The following is an 18,856-nucleotide window of genomic DNA, read 5'->3' on the forward strand; positions in this document are numbered from 1 at the left end:
CGGAAATTGGCAGTAAAAGGTCTGAAAGGTGTAACAAGAGGAAAACCTCAAAGCAGTTGCACTATGAATCAATTGTTACGAGAGGGTGGAAAGTAAGTTGGAAGAAAGAGAATATGAAAGGAGGTACACTTAAAGGAACGAAAGGGGTTGCAGCTCGGGGCCGAAGGGACGCTGCAAAGAACCTTAAGCAATGCCTACAGTGCTACACAATCAAGGAATTCAGCGATATCATGTTTAAATCTTTGTCCCTCTTACCTTACGTCTCCCGGTACATCGCCTTCAATTACGATCTCTCAGCACTTTCGTAGGAAAGGGCATTGTTGCGTACATACAGCAGTCGCTGTTGGTTATTTTTTAAGCATTAAGAAAAAAAAAACTTTTATTCTACCTGGGTAACATTAATTATCCGTATCTGCTTTTTGTTTACTGTTTCTGAACACGCAACCACACTTTTGGCACCCGGTTCAGAGATAAAAAAAAAAAGATACACACTTTTTTCTTGAGCGGAAATGTATCAGTAGCAGCTTTATAGCCATTTTCATAATAATAACAAAAATTATAACAGCATGAAAAAAACGAAAGGAGGTTTCAGTGATGCTCGAAATAGTAAGTTATTCCTTTTCATTTCAAATGTTCGGAAAGTTCAAAAACATGACATAAGGCTGGGCGCACGAAAGTTGATTTTGCACGAATCTACTGTAAATCAAAACTCGGATTCTCCTCAAGTCTGATTTTTCTCTTGCTAAACACATTCTACTTTGCATAAACGATTTTCACACAGAAAGGACTATTTCCCAAAGCAGATTCATGTTATTCTTTTCCATAATAAGCACTAAAAAGTCCCTATACCAAAAAAATGGAACGACTATTTACCCACCTCCACCTGCGGACGGAATTTGACCTCGCAACCGGAAGCCCCGAATTCCGCTCCGCATTATGGGATTCAAGCAGTGAGGAAAAGTGGAATGGTTTTTCTCCCGCATACTTTCACCTTGGGAGCTGCGTTTTTCAAAAACCTTCCTAAATGAATTGTCACCGGCGGGATGCGGCGGCCATTAACGGATACTCTGGATAGTTGTAAATGTTTCCCAGCAAAATACCTCTCTTTTAGGACTCTCGCAGGCCGGGTTGACCAGGCGCATTATTATCTTTTCAAAATCTGGTTCCAGTCTCAAATTCTGTCTAGGAAGTAAATAAAATCTTGTGCATAATCGAGAAAGCCGGTGAGCAGTTCTATACAATTATTAGATATATACATATATCTATGTATATGTATATTATTGAGAATATGAACCCTGTTCATATGGAACAATCCAACAGGGGCCACTGACTTGGCATTCAAGCTTCCAAAGAATATGGTGTTCATTATGACGAAGAGGAGGTAAAGACTAAATAGAAGGAGATCTCACTTATTAAAAGAAACAATAAATTAATTAATATATATATATATATATATATATATATATATATATATATATATATATATATATATATATATATATATTAAAATGGATTTATTAGTTTTACTAAAATGGATTTGTTAGTTTTACTAAGGTAAATGCAAACCGCTTCAATACCCCGTTCACTGCCATCTCTTCTGTTCCATATATTTCGGATAAATGGATTAGATGACCTCGTATTCAGATGAAGTGCGCTGCGGGGATCATCACGTTGAGATAATCTTTTCTCGAGAATATTTCCACTTTGACCAACATAATGCACGCCACAACGGCGAAGAATTTTGTATGTTATTCCTTATTTGTAAATAAGATTGTTTCTTGCTAGGTTTCCCTTGTATTTTTGGAAAATGAAAAACTTATAAACACGTATTCTCCATGGATATGAAACGTCTGATAAAAAACGGATTAAGTATCAACAAATAAGTAAGCTTTCCTGGCGCGAGTTACACAATGGTCAGTGTCATGATATTACAGAAACTATATGTGAGCTATTTCTTCGTTTAAGATTCGATATATTTAGGGTTTGAGGTCGCAGAAACGTTGATATTAATGCTGAGGGTCTTACTGCTTGTGAAGACATAGAAAAGGTGACCAGTCCTATATAATTACCTTATATCAAATAAAAACTACTGAGGCCAGAGGGCTGCAATTTGGTATGTTTGATGATTGGAGGGTGGATAATCAACATGCCAATTTGCAGCCCTTTAGCCTCAGTAGTTTTAAAGATCTGAGGGAGGACAGAAAAAGTGCGGATGGACACACAAAGCCGCCACAATAGTTTTCGTTTACAGAGTAAATCAATCGTCCTAATACCTCAGTCAAAAAATAAAATCAGTAATCCTATTCACAAAAAATTCCACAAAAATGTTCATAAAAGTTCCCCCATTCATATACCCATTTGCCATTAAAACTTGCGCAGATATCGATAACACATAATCGAATTAGCTCTGAAATAAGTGACACTAGTAAGTTTAAAACACAGTTAGACAGAACACCTTGCAAAAAATCAAATCGCCTATCTGTCAGGAAGTCAAGACTTTGAACGCCATTTGCATGTGTTTATTACACATATTTTACGTACATACAGGCGCATGTGGCGAGCTTTACATCCACGCATGATAAATTGGGTAATGTTAAGATAATCCACTGGCTTACCCAAAAGTGCCTTCCTCTGCATTCAAGGGTTTGTAACCGGAAGCGTATCCATAACGCTTGAGGAAATCGAAACGTTGAAGGTAATATACATACATAGATACATACATACAGACATACATAAATATATACATATATGTATATATATGTATTTTTATATATATGTATATATACACTACCTGAAATTTTTATCAGCATTAAACGTAATTACATTAACTGATTCCGTATACTAACATTTTATGAATGGAGGAAAGTACATACAACATACAAACTTCACATCAAAAAAAAAAAAAGAATATGGATTAAAACCGGCATCAGCATGATGTGCAAAAATCCGACGCAAGGATCCAATGTCCGTCCAGCGCGGAGGTCTTCTAGCCCAAACAACTTCAAACAAACTTCACAAAAAGGACGGGGTGAGGGAACAAAGGAGAATACATAGTGGAAACTGCATCCTTCGACTAGCTGCCTCTTCAACCGTATCCTTCAAGAGACTTCGTCAACATTTGATCCCCAGGGTTGCGGCTCTTGTCCAAGTTCGTTTCCTACATAAAATATCATGTTATTGAATTTCCTTATTTAACATTAAACTCCCTTATTATATGGGTATTTGCAGTGCACATCAGTATTTGTGTAAATATACATACATATATATATATATATAATATAATATATTCATATACATATACACATATCATACTTATATATATATATATATATATATATATATATATATATATATATTATATATATATATATACTTATATATATATATATATATATATATATATATATATATATATATATATATATATATATATATATATATTATATATAACACATACATGTAACTTGACCCTCTTTTTTTTTTAACAGTTTACCATGGACATTTATTTATCTAGAATTCAAATTTCAACGCCAATGAACAAGTGCGCATAAAGAACTGTTGACAGCGAATATCAAAACAAGAAAAAGTTCAAAATAATGAATACAGAAAAAATAATACTGTATATAGCTAGCTCATTAACAAAAATTAACTTTCTTAATTTTTATTACATTAATGATCATCAGGAGTTCAGTGAAAACAATTTTCCCTGATTATTCAAATATCAAAAAAATACACCTTAACTGGTGGAGCTTAAGTTTTGCCCACTGCCATTGCCTAAAAGGAATGAAAATAAATATTTCACAAAATAACTGAAGAAGTCTAAAATAAACTTAAAACTGAAAGAGATGTAATCTTCAAAAATTAACTGTAAATGTTATATTTCTTTGGACAGGGGAAATTTGACTCACGAGGGCAACACTCAAACCAAAAATGCATCCGTAAGTGTCACATCTGTAACTAACCTGTATTTGTATACTGAGAACAGGCAATCAGATGAAACATTTGGTCACCAAGTGCAAAATCTTTGACTCTTTGTGACATTAAGAATGAAAAGGTTATGCACCTGGAGAGTCAGACCAATGATACATCGAATTTAGCATCAGAGATCGTCTCTCCCAATCTGTGACCAATCTCATTTTGAAAATGACCCAAGCAGAGAAAGTCAATAATAGCACGAGCACTCCTTCTCGCAACCTGACAATAACCTAACGGGTTACCTCAACAACCCAATTACCTAATGGTCCTCGTTCACTGTGGCCAAAAATAGTCAACGAGGTCGAAAGGGAAATACACGATGGTTGATTAGAGACTCAGACTGGTGAAATCTCTTCTACTAAAAAGCTGTAACTTTTCCGGCGAACGACAACACGCTGGCCTCAATCTGTACCAATTTTTACTGCTTGTTTTCAATTAAAGGGACAAGTAGGTCATCAGTGTGGCTGGTTAGACTGCATGATAAATGACAAAACCAAAAGCACAAGTAAATTGAATGAGCTCACCAGTTGCCATTCAGCATTAGCTGCCCCTTGATTAATAGGCAATTTCAACTTGATAAAAAACAATATTTGAGGCTATTAGTCGAGAAACATGCCAAGCGCCATCCTGGGTCAAAGTATTTTTTAATTTAATTTAATATATCTTAAAAATGGCACTTGGCATGTTTCTCGACTGAAAAGCTCATTTGTTTGGCCACGAAAATACAGAAGAGAGAGATGGTTCAACTGAAGGGGGTTTCCTGGTAAAGACACTCCGCTATAACGAGTGTGCGCCACCGGGAACATTGGGAGTATTTTGTTCTCAAAGAGAGAATTGTGTGTCCGAAATAGATATCTGAGTCCTTCCTTCCTTCTACCGTATACAACAGTGACTCCTTTAAGGTCCTCCTGTGTACCGCAAGAATGAATTATGTTACACTCATCAATCTCATCTATTCTTTATCAATTATCACCATAAATGGAAATGGGATGTGGAATTTAGGCCAAAAGGCCAAGCACTGTGACCTATGAGGTCATTCAGCGCTGAAAGGGAAATTGAGAGGAAAAGGTCTGACAGGTGTAACAAGAGGAAAACATCGAAGTTGCACTATGAATCAATTGTTAGAGAAGGTGGAAAGGAAGATGGAAGAAATAGAATATGAACGGAGGTACAGTAAATAGAATGAAAGGGGTTGCAGCTAGGGGCCGAAGGGACGCTGCAAAGAACCTTAAGTAATGCCTACAGCGCACGGCGTGAGGTGCACTGATGGCACTAACCCACTACGGGGAATTATCAACAAAAAATTTAGGTTTGTATGGAACTTCCATTCAAATTTAATACAGACATCCTGCACGCACTTGTTTATCTATTTTCTGATTTACCCCACCCACTATTCTTTCTCTCTTCTCGACTTCCGTACAACCACGCAACATACGAAGCCTCATACTCTCATCAACATACTGTAAACACCATTCCCCCCTGATTCCAAACCTATAATAATCTCTCTCATCTTAGAGGAAAGTTCAACATGGCCTCATACATCCTCATTAACGATATTTTTCATTACTTTTACCCAGTTCTTCAAATAGATCTGAAGAGGCAGATCGTAACCATTGCCCGTTAGGAGTTCTTCCGCTTACACAAGATCTCCTTTAATAATTGCCCTTCCCTTCTTCGAGGTTTTTTTTTTTCTCTACCTCCCCTATTATTTCTGATATTAATTTCCATCTCTCCAATATTTTTCCTCTTCAATTTCCAGAACTTCACGATCGAAGTTATTCCGCGGTTAGCCCATTTACATTTCATAGATAATCCCTTTACATGCCGCGGAATGCTGTTCTTCATGCTTGAATAGGTTTCATCTACTGAATAATAATAATAATAATAATAATAATAATAATAATAATAATAATAATAATAATAATAATAAATCGCTGCGTTGGACAATGTTAACAAAGAAAAACGGAAACTTGGCCTTGAGTTACAAACAATAGGTGACAACAATCTCACAATAAACAGCCCCCACCCGCCCCCCGCAAAAAAAATGGTTCATTTTACGACACATGTCGAAATGGTTTTATTCGACACACAAGGTCAGGATAGAGATCAGATAACCCTCTCTCTCTTTGTTACCAAATAACATAAAGGAAACAACTGCCATATCGGCTTTATTAATCCCCTGGGCGAGGCTAAATTTAGGTACGTAATGTCAAGCTCTGAAGGCGAAATATTACGGAATGATATTTGCTGTGCAGACGCGTCAATTTCATGCGACCTAAGACTAGGAATACTAGGTGGTATTACGCAGGCTGCGCATGTTTCGTCCCAGGAACGATGTAAATATAAAAGAAAATCAAAATCCTTAAGCTTCTTTGCTTGTCTGATATTATCACAAACGAAGCACAAAGTGCGAACGCAATTCGATATGAAATGTTAAGTTTATTCCTGATGGCTTGCACACATGAGAACTCCATATTATTGTTTTGAATTCGATTTTTCAGTCTAAACAATCCTTTGATTGAAGGTTACACCAAACGAGCCATACAAATCTGTAAGCTGCTCTTATACTCATGAATTTCAAGTTACAAAGGGAACTAAATTTACGAAACTGTCGATACAAAAGAAAAACTTATCTTAAAGCACCTTCTCTACAATGGCGCTAATGCCTACGTAAAAAAAAAAAAAAAACCACACCACTTCCACCATAAATAAAAAAACATTTCCTTTTTCAGAGTATCTGTATATACATACACACACTCACACACACACATATATATATACATATAAATACTGTATATGTATATATATACGTGTATATATATATATTTGTAACATCCACCAGATATCATTTCCTAATATTTTAATGCATATATACATACGTATGTATACACACACACTATATATATATATATATATATATATATATATATATATATATATATATATATATATATATATATATATATATATATATATATATATATATATATATATATATATATATATATTATATATATATATATATATATAGTATATTATATATATATATATATATATATATATATATATATATATATATATATATACAGTATATACTGTATATGTACATGTGTATATATATATCCCTAGAGAGAGAGAGAAACAGATTGTGTGTGTGTGTGTGTGTGTGTGTGTGTGTGTGTGTGTGTGTGCGCGCGCGCGCTCGCGCGCCATTATAAAGTAGTTAAAGGAGTCATTATTATTACGTTTGCAACGGCACGTTATGCAATCAAACAAGTAATCTCATAACGAACCGTTGTTTACCTCTCAAACTGGCTCTGCGCTAATTCCGATTGTTTACATCGCGCGGCGGCAGGAAGGTTTCCTCTAATCTGTATATCTCCGACTGGGCCATCCATTTCTCTTCAGCATTCAACCAGACATGGAAGCCCCGATCTCCACTTTGGTATCTTTGCTATTATACATCAAAAGATAAAAGAGTACGAGCCTTCTAAAACTCCTCCTTGAAAACTATGCCTCGTTACGCTTATACATAATGCATTTCCTTAGTAAGCACAAAATAATTAAAAATGCGTTGAAGTTCTTCGGCGCAATCGAGTTTTCTGTACATCGTATGGTCAAGGCCACCGAAAGTAGCCTACATCTATCTTTCGGTGGTCTCGGTATAACGCTGTATGAGCCGAGGACCGTGAAACTTTAACCACAACTCGGTGATGGCCTATCCTATATCGTTGCCAGAAGCACGATTATGGATAACTTTAACGTTGAACAAAATAAAAGCTACTGAGGCTAGAGGGCTGCAATTTGGTATGTTTGATGGTTGGAGGGTGGATGAGCAACATACCAATTTGCAGCCCTATAGCCTCAGTGGTTTTTCAGATCTGATGGCGGACAGAAAAAAAGTGCGGATGGACAGACAAAGCCAGCACAATAGTTTTCTTTTCAGAAACCTAAAAGCAGTACTAGATGTGCCAGCAAAACTCATCACTTTGCATTACTGTTTTTCCAAATAAGATTTGGGGAGAGTGACACCTCTAATCTGGGGAAATATTATCTTGGCTAAGTTCACTACCATTTGACACAGGTTTCTCTTCTATCTGTGACCTTCGGTTAATAATTTAAAAAGAAAATCTTAAAACCAAAACACAATCACCGGTGATGGAAATTTACTAGGAATGACTTTCCTTATCAATACACCGTAGGAAGTGGAGTGGTGATCTCTAATTGCATTTGTTATAAAATGCAATTAGAGATCACCACCCTTTTCAACTCCAGCTGATTTCTCCCCTTACGGTATTCTACCCGATGACTACAGCCATCATAGTTCAGTTGGCCGCACAGCATTCCAAGTTCCACATATCGGTGAACAAGTGTTTGTGATGAACTGGAGACCAAATGCGAAAGTTTCTTTGCAGATTCCATTTTGGAACCAAATTTACAGTTCTGATCGACAAAGAACAATAGATATTTCAGAAATAGGCGTCAAATATCGCCCTTCCCCTCTTCTCACATCCGAAATCAAACTTGGAACTCTCGTTGGTGAGCAAAGTCTTGTTCAGTAACCACTCACATATGAAGGTGTGCACACAGCACTGCAATACATAAAGAAACGATTGTTTGGTACTGCAATTAGGCCTATTGTTCCTACAAGTTTTTCTGTCTGATCTACACAAGGTGCCCCGCCGGCCCAAGCCAGCTCCAATCAATGTTTTAAAGGACTTATCAATTATTAGCTGAAGCCACTGGGAAAGTTCAAAATGAAACGACAGAGTGCCAAGTACATTCGTGTATTTTAACACATCTTCGGGGCACAAATACATGAAAGTACTTGGCACTCTGTCGTTCCATTCTGAACTTTCCCAGTAGCTTCAGCTAATAAACAAAATCATGCGCTTACTTTTGTGATTTCTCATTATCGAATATTATGCCTTTGCCTGCTTCAGTTCAAAATTATGACCAATGTTGAGTTAACTGCGAAATCAACGGAAACAGGAACCATAATTTCACCTTTTCACAAGGTCCTAGCGTAACAAGGGAAGGGAGACATGTTAACACAGAAGGCAGTCCTTTAGCATCATTTATGCATGATGGGTCATCCTTGTTACTAAATTTGACAGGAATCTCCTCAACTGTATAGGAAAGTTGCAGTTACAATTTAAGCAGGATAGACGCAATGGGAAGCAGATGGTCTCCCTTCCGGATTGTCTATGCATAATGGTCTACCTTTGCACCAAGGTTAACTGAAATCTATTCAACGTAGCAGGAACAGTCACTGTGACAATGAAGCGTGACAGACACTGATGGACAGATAGATAGACAGGCCAATTGACTATCTCCCTTCATGCATGTGAATGCATGATGATCTACCCTCCTACCAAATCTGACTGACAATACTTCAACTTCGTACAGTAGAAGTTTATGAATACAAGATAAACATACATAAGGCATTAGCAGACTGCCAACTGGACAGAAATACAAGAACCGACCTTGCTCTACGGACATCTATGAATAATGGATTACCACCGTACCAACCTTGGCTGGAATCCCTTCAAACTTGTGCGAGGAGTTGCCGAGGCAAAGCAACCATGACAGACACACACTGAGAAAGTCAGACAGACAGACAGACCGGTGAGTTCCCTTTATGCATCTGTACACACTGAATCCCTTTACCTTGCATGAAGACCAGAGATGGCTTAGTACAGATGGTAGACGCACTCACGGAGAGAGACAGTAAAAAAACGAGCACAACTGTTGCCTTTCCGACTTTGTCAGCAAATTACTAACAAGTGTTTCGCAACACAAATACAAATTCTTGGTTCTCTTGCGTCATAACACGAAGGAATCCGGTGTCGTCCTTCTTTGCATGTGCAGGTGTTATTTCTCACGGTCTTAGTTAATCACTTAAAGCAGGGGTTCCCAAACTGGGGGTCATGACCCCATGAGCTCTTTTTTGGGGGTCATGGAGGGTCTAACTATGATTAAAATGTTAATAAATCAGTCACTGTTAATAAACATTGATAAAGATCAGTGGAGATTTTATTTTTCTCTCTGCCGTGATTAATATTTAAAATTTTAAAGTATATCTGTGCCATTTAAAATTAGTAAGATTTCAGAAGGCTTATAAATGTGGGGGTCATGACAGGTTTGGTACTGCTGTGAGGGGTCACTAACTAAAAAAGTTTGGGAAACACTGACTTAAAGACTCGAAGCATGGAACTCCAAACTGAACTTCCCGAATAAATTAATCAATAATAAGGTGAATCTAACAATGCAATAAATAAAGGCAAATGCCACGAGGGAAAGTGAAACGGCGGAGTGGTGCTAGGCCTTTCGACTTACTGTCCTTTACTAGTCGAAAGGCCTAGCACCACTCCGCTGTTTCACTTTCCTTCGTAGCATTTGCCTTTATTTTTAAATTCATCACGTTCCATATTTTCGTGATTCAGTTATATCTGATAATGCAATGTATCTAATCACTCACATCCAATTAAAATCACATACACTGAACTGTCAAGTAATCCGTGCTATTCAACCTCGTCATAACAGTAATCTCAGCATCAAGAAAGTAGCAATCGAGATAGCTCAGCTCAGTGCTGCCAGCGTCGAGCCTCATCTGATTTCTTAGAAGAACAAAACATGATTTGTCTGCTTCACGGCCTAATGAAATTCCAGTCACTGATACAATTTGATCGAAACCTAAAACTTGGCTATGGTTAACGATTAACGAAAAACATCATATCCGGAATCGGAACTCAACTGCAAACAATGCAGAACACCAATCAAGTTTACAATAGAAAAAAAACCAGTCTTTGTCTCGGGTACAAAATTAATGAATTTTCCCAGAATGAAATGAAATGCATTGTTTGCAGAAAAGAATTTTTATTACAAATTACTCAGGTTTTTCTCATTCACTTTCAAACGATTCACGTGGTGCCTCCGTTATCCAACGATCGAGAATAAACGAAAGTTTTATGGCCAGTTCGTTGTTTTTTTTTTTTTTTTTTTTACAGCTGAAGTGCATCATACGTTAACTAGTACATTTTTTTAAATCTGCGTAATGCGCAATCGTTGATTTTATTGAAGTCACGATACTAATACAGTAATTCGGTCCAACAGAAGCCAATTGGAAGATTCTCACCTGTCAAAGCAGTGCACTACAGGTCGATGTCATACTATATAATTAAATTTCTTTAGAGAGTGAAAGCTTATCAGTACGTGTATTCTGAGACCGAACATGATAAAAAAAAAAATCGGTCAATTTTTGTCCATGAAATGACTACGAAATTTAAAGTCTGGTCAATATATGTATCGTCCACGTTACTGAACTCAAAAGAATAACAAGTAAAAAACTGACTTACAAGTTTGACCCCAACACGCGCAGAAGTCGAGTTACATGTAAAAATGCGCCGAAGTTTCTTCAGCGCAATCGAGTTTTCTGTACAGCGTATAATGCTGTATGAAACTCAGCCACGGTCCATGAAACTCTCAGCCGGCCGTGGTGGCCTGCATTGTTGCGGTGCCAGACGCACGATTATGGCTAAATCTAACCTTAAATAAAGTAAAAACTACTGAGGCTGGAGACTGCAATTTGGTGTGTTTGATGACATACCAATTTGCAGCCCTCTAGCCTCAGTAGTTTTTAAGACCTGAGGGCGGACAGAAAAAGTGGGGAAGGACAGACAAAGACATCTCAATGGTTTTCTTTTACAGAAAACTAAAAACTTAACCCAGTAAGACTCAAGATACCTTACAAGGGTGAAGCCAATGGCTCTTCTGGAAAGCGGTAAGTTACAGACGTAAATGAATGAAAAGTTAACTCAACATAACCTCCTATGTTACTCTATCATCAGCATCTCCATCTCCGTCTCTTGACTGATGTTGTGTATATATATTACTTGAAAGTTATTTCGTTTTGTTTCAGATCACTCGGCGTGGATTTTGTGCCGCTCCCTCAAGAGCACCACATAAAATATTAATGTTCCCACATGTTCAGTATCACCTGAGTAACTACCACGACTTTGTTCTAAATCCCCATGAAACCGTTATGCTTTTTAGTCCGTTTTAAGGAAAAATACTTTAAACACTTCGAATACTATGATTTCCTGTTGTAAGAGTGACTATCAAATATTCCAAGTGGTATTCTTCAGACCTTAAAGGTGTAAGAACGAGAGGCCCCTTGTCTACCGCACAGCAATATCCGATAACAATATTCAAGGCACGTAACACAAGCCTGCTTGGAAAGCAATAAAGACCTACTGACTGACACAAATAAATACCAATGGTCTTTGCAGCTGCAAAAGCTTGGGGCACTCAGAACTGATTCACGACTCGAGAGCAAACTTTTATCTTTAAATTACAACAGAGAAATAATTCTATAATTGTTTTCAAGTTAAACGTGAATTTCTGTACCGTACAAGAGTTTGACAACAAAAATGCCTTGCAGCCCAAGCAAAAACAAATCTTTAAAATAATAATAATAATAATAATAATAATAATAATAATAATAATAATAATAATAATAATAATAATAATAATAATAATAATAATAATAAACTTTCTTCTAGATCACCAACTCTTCTTCTGATTTCTCGTGTATTTTCTTAGAAGTGTTTTCCATCTCCGTGTATCGACGCAGGCTTCTCTTACATTGCTGCTTGTCATTGCTTTTACTAATGGGATCCCTCTCGGATATCATAAACGAATAACGAATTGCAGGACGTTCAGTAACAATATCCTTCTCTCAATTTCCACCACGAAGCTTTCTGGCTCCTATTCTTAATCAATCATTAGCTGCAATTATTTATCCTATTATTAACAAATATTTCAGAATGAAATATAAATGAACAAAAAGGCGAACAATAAAAAGCAGAGTACCATAATAAGTTAAAACTAAAATAAAATTCTATAACAATCAATACCATGCAAGAATGACAAAATTAAACATTATCATTCACAATAACTCAAATTAATACACAGTAGGGTAAGTTAAAAGGTTCAATATATGAATAGGCTATGCATGTTGATAATATCACTGACAAACGGTTAGAACAATTTCAAGGGAAAACTCGAGGTTCTGACGTTTAAACTTGGCCTTTAAGATTTATTACGGAGAATTTCCTTTCATAAACCACAAAGCTATCATTCTTCTCATATATACATTATTATGATCTTGAGTTTTGCAGTGACAAGCATATCCATTAAGTGAGAGGAAATCGAGAAGTTTACAGATCATCGTGGGTTTTACAAATAGAAAACACAAGTATACACACATACGTATATATGTATACATATATATATTATATATATAAATATACACGTTTACATATACACATATCTATTACTTCAGTCAGTATAAGATGCCCTTAGTTTTGGGGTGATAGCTGCTATAGTTCGCAAGCTCTCCTCAATATGTATGGCTCCTTCTGTTATGTGAACAAGTTAAGTTGCATTCAGTTTAAACATCATTTAATAAAAGCTTTATTCACTGGAAAAGTGTCAAATTTCGCATAGTAAGGATACATATAAAACCTTGAAAAATTATTTGTCTCGTATTGGGTAAATAAATTTTATTGGCAGTTACATCAGCTGCTTAAAAGGGGTTTGAAGCTGTAATTTTAAACGTATGACTAAGCTTCAATCTAATGTTTGCACAATGAAAATGCTCACCTTTAAATTTCCACGCGAATCTTACCAAACGTATCCATCCATGAAGCACACACACAGTATATATATATTTATATATATATATATATATATATTTATATTTATAATATATATAGTATATATATATATATATATATATATATATATATATATATATATATATATATATATATATATATATATATATATATATATATAAAAATACATAAAAAAAAGACATAATATTCCACAGTATTCATATCAGTCCTTCCATCTAAAATTACATGGCGGGGTTTGGCGAGCTAGAGTAATTTCCATCTGCGAGTCAAAAAAATTTTTTCTTTTTCTTATCAACTCATCCAATTATGAAAGACAAGTTCCTTCAGATTATGGATAATGGCCTCAAGTCTTTTTCCTATTTATTCTGCTAATACTCAGTCAACGCAGCCTCAATATCGAGAAGTTATTCTCCTTGAGATCGAGATTTACCCGAGAGGGAATTCCACTGTCGACAATTCCGCCTCAGAGCTACTGTAATTTTGCAAGGTTTCGACAGTAATAACTATTATAATAAAAGAGTAACAAGTAAAAAATGAGGCGCAATCAAGTTTTCTGTACAGCCGCTACAGCGTAAAATCAAGGCCACCGAAAACAGATCTATCTTTCGGTGGTCTCTGTTTAATGGTGTATGAGCAGCGGCCCATGAAACTTAACCACTGCACGGTGGTAGCCTGTCCTATATCGTTGCCAGAAGCACGATTATGGCTAACTTTAACTTTACATAAAATACAAACTACTCAGGCTAGAAGGCTGCAATTTGGTACGTTTGATGATTGGAGGGTGGATGATCAACATACCAATTTGCAGCCCTCTAGCCTCAGCAGTTTTTAAGATCTGAGGGCGGACAGTAAAAAAGTGCGGACGGACAGACAAAGACGGCACAATAATAAAAATGGGAATACAGAAATAAAAACACCACAAGACACAGATGGTTTGGCACAGTGCCAAAAGACTCGGGTCCCTAAGATTTTGCGGATACTATTTGGAAATCGTGAAGACAGTTTTATTTAATAGCAAAGAAACAAGAATTAGACTTTTCTGTAAGAGGATTTTTTAATTCTGTTTGCACATGCGCAGTCAATACTTTAAATCTTATTCCCTCAACTTCTTCAGCAGTTTCCTTAGACCATCAAAATCTGTCCCCCTACCTATGATGTTTTTCAAATATTTCCCCATAACACTCTGATAACGGGAAAAGGCTCTCTCTCTCTCTCTCTCTCTCTCTCTCTCTCAACAAATGCCTTGACAAGGTAATAAATACGTGGTCTACGACAGCTATCCTTGCCACTAAAGGAAACAAAAGATTATCCATAATTTATATCAAGAATGTACAAATATGAAACGTAATAATTCAGTCATTTGTAAACATTCTGCGCAACTAAATTCAGTTATCAAGGAATGTGACTGACAGCAATGAATAACGGCAGGAATTTACAATTACTATCTTCCAAGATTAGCAGCCCACCCCCAACCCCAGAAAAAAAGGGGGGGGGGAATATAACCATAGAGAATAGGGTGGAGAGAAAATAAGCACGGGGGAACAAAGACGCTCCTAAAAGTCTACTTGAGAGATGGCCGACGAAAAGTGGATGATAATCACACTCGAATTAATTAGGCTCATCCTGAAGGATGGGAAGGAGGTATGAGAAAATGTACGGGCTCTTAAATGGGCCCAATGAAAAGGATAACTAACAAAACGCTTCCTACAGGGATGATTTAATGCCTGTCCTTTTCAGAAGCAACAATCCTTCTCTTTTCCATTTTCCTTATTACATTTTCTGAATTCTTGCAACGGTTTAGGGCTGACTTATGTGACAAGGCGTAAGTGGTCACAATTGCGCCGAAGTTTCTTCGCCGCAATCGAGTTTTCTGTACAGCCGCTACAGCGTATAATCAAGGCCACCGAAAATAGATCTACCTTTCGGTGGTTTCGATATAATGCTGTACGAGCCGCGGCCACGAAACTTTAACCACGGCCCGGTGGTGGCCTGTCCTATATCGTCGCTAGAAGCACGATTGTGGCTAACTTTAACCTTGAATGAAATGAAAACTACTGATCCTAGAGGGCTGCAATTTGGTATGTTTGATGATTGGAGGGTGGATGATCAACATGCCAATTTGCAGCCTTCTAGCCTCAGTAGTTTTTATGATCTAAGGGCGGACAGAAAAATAGTGCGGACGGACGGACAAATAGCGATCTCAATAGTTTTCTTTTACAGAAAGCTAAAACAATAGAAAGGGACTACCGAAAGGGATGGTAACCACCCCTCTCTACCCCAAGAAAAAGAAAGAAAGGAATGAGGGGCTTAATCACAGGGGGAGCAACGGCCATAGGAAATTAATTTAATAAAGGCACCAAAAACTTAGCCATCTTATAATTAGGGGTTTCGTGGAAGAAAGAATAGGTCTAACGGGGACACCGTCCTTCTAAACCTTGCGTAAACCGTACATTGTTCCATAAGAGCCACCAGTGCTCATCAAATTCTGGTAAGTGTCGTTATTAATAACCTTATTATCATACAGACATTTTTTTAGAAATCTATTAATACGATCTTCCCATCGAAAGCTAGTACAGAAATCAGGTACATCAATTTTTCGAAATTTTGACGTGTCATTTCAAGTACTCAACACTTTTTTTAATATAATCATCACTGTTAAGTTACTATTAAAATAGTTTAACCAGACCACTGAGCTGACTATTAGCTCTCATAGGGCTGGCTCGTAGGATTAGGATGAAGTACCAGGTCTAGGCCATAGGCCAAGCACTGGGACCAAATAGGTCATTCGGCGTGGTGATGAATGAAAACATTTAAAATAAAAAATAAAAAATTTAAAAATTACATAGAATAAAATAAATGAAAATAAAAAAAAAAACTGTACAGGGCATATGCTGATACATCACCGTTAAGAAGAACCACACCACTGTCCTTGTCTGGTTTAGAAATATTATCCAGTCTACTAAGATTTCTGAGAACGTCCATTTCTTGCTTTTTGGAAAACTGAGTCCAACAAGGTTGCTGAAGGTCTTGTGGGCCAAAACATGTAATTGTGACGAAACTGTTCGGCATTTAAAGGCAGCTGTAAAGAAGTTAACCTGAAGAAGCCAGATTCTTACGCCCCAAAGAACTGACAATATAATGGATTAAATCAGTATTTCTTATCCCGGCGGGCGTCGGCTAATTATATTCGTCATTCTCTTAACAAGAGTGAGGAACTAATATTCAGAAGTTTATGAACAAATGCAAACGTATCATAGCCTTATAACGTGAGTTTCCTATAGTCTACTGCTCTGGTAAGACTCGTTGGGCTTACCATGTTTCGTGATTATTTACCTCCCTCCCTGTCACTCGAAACACCTACTCTTTCTCTTCTTTTTTTCGATTATCCTTTAAATCTCGGGGGGGGGGGGGATTTTACTCATCGATGCAAGGGGGACGTGGAGGGAAGGACCAATTCTTAAAAAGGTCAAGAACCACTGGTTTAAAACATGGAAGGCAGAACTCAAGTCCGAACGATAATAAAAATACTTCTCTCTTTGTGAGCTGATGGTCAGGAAAGTTAAAAATGACATTACTGATATTACGAAATTTAGGAATGGCAATGGCCAACTTCAACAATTTTCTCTGATGTATATCTTGGACTGTCGAGAAAAAAGAGCGATATTCTTATTGGATAAACATTTCAAAATGGTACGGTCTAAAATGGAAAGACTGTCTAAAACTCTAAAACATTACCATTCATAGCAGAATATTGATGAGAATATCTTGCTAATCATTTGGGCTTTAAAATTAATTTCCATATTTAAAAGTTTGTTAGTGGCGTCAATATAAAACGGTGTGTTATACGAAGAGGACTTATGCAATTTGAACTTAACGGAGTTGGGTATAATGTGGTTCCTCTTATAGGACAGCAAAACATCGAGGTCGAGCTCTGCTTTCCTGAGGCGTTTTGTAGTTTTCTCCAATGAAGCCTTCGGCCCCTAGCTGCAACCCCTTTTACTGTACCTCCGTTCATATTATCTTTCTTCCATTTTGCTACCCGCCCTCTCCTGACAATTATTTCAAAGTGCAACTGCGAGGCTTTCCTCCTGTTACACCTTTCAAACCTACCTCATCTCAATTTCCTTTGCAACGCTGAATGACCTCATAAGTCCCAGTGCTTGGCTTTTAACCTAAACTCTATATTCCATTCTCATCACATACTAGACTACCACACTATAACAATCAAGTCTGCATATATTCTAATAGCTCCGAAAAAATAAGACAACATTTGAAACATCCCTAAATCCACCACCAAATTAAGATTCCGAATATTTATGAAAAGGCCTGGTGTTTGTTTGGAGAAGAAAAAACACGGGCGTTAGCAGTATGAAATTACAATATATTCTATTAAATAAATAAAAAAAAATCACTGCTTCCTGTCCTGATGAATGCAAGCCATCGATACATTTTGCTCTAAAACCCTGAGCCCAGTTTTTCGTAAAAATCCCATGTAAAGCACAACAATGTCCGTAATATAAAAGAACACTGAATATAAAATACCAATCACGTTTGCAATAAAAAAGGTTTTATCTCGGGTCCAAAATTAATTAATTTCCCGAGAATGAAACGAAATTGCGTTCATACTAAAAAGAACTTCTCTACCTCAAATTATTCAATCAAGTCTCTCTCTCTCTCTCTCTCTCTCTCTCTCTCTCTCTCTCTCTCTCTCTCTCTCTCTCTATGTATGAATGTCATCCCGCGTATAACAGTTTTGGGCTGGAAGGCTGGGATGGGGTGGGCGCTTTTGTCGGTGTCCGAGCGCTTGCGTTTATACTTGCTTACATGAAATTTCTTATTGCCTTGCATTTTCCGCAACATTATTTATTGAGCGCCAAAAGAGGAGGTCCGAAAAATGTCAGTTTTCAATCTTTGGATGTTCCCAAATTTGTTTTTATCGTATGTTTTATGTTTACTCCATAACTGATATTTATAAAACCCGTGAGAGAATTCATTCTTCAGCACTCTGTGAAACAACTTAAATTCATGGCTTAAAAACTATGTACCTGAGATGAAGTGACTTTGGAAGTTAAAATCTTACCCTTCTGCAAAATAAATAAACACATAAATGAAAATACAAAATACAAAAAGGGGTCAGAAGTATCACTTTCATCATTTTTGATTTTGCGTGCATTATTTGG

At 36.8% G+C, this 18,856-nt stretch overlaps 1 protein-coding gene across 1 annotated transcript in view; it reads right to left on the bottom strand.

Annotated features, from left to right (window-relative positions):
• LOC136855657 (glucose-6-phosphatase 2-like) overlaps window positions 1-18,856 on the bottom strand; it is a 774,122-nt gene that overhangs the window by 574,743 nt on the left and 180,523 nt on the right. The window lies entirely within an intron of this gene.

Source organism: Macrobrachium rosenbergii, chromosome 32 (genome assembly GCF_040412425.1).
Source record: "Macrobrachium rosenbergii isolate ZJJX-2024 chromosome 32, ASM4041242v1, whole genome shotgun sequence".
In the NCBI taxonomy this organism is placed as follows: domain Eukaryota; kingdom Metazoa; phylum Arthropoda; class Malacostraca; order Decapoda; family Palaemonidae; genus Macrobrachium; species Macrobrachium rosenbergii.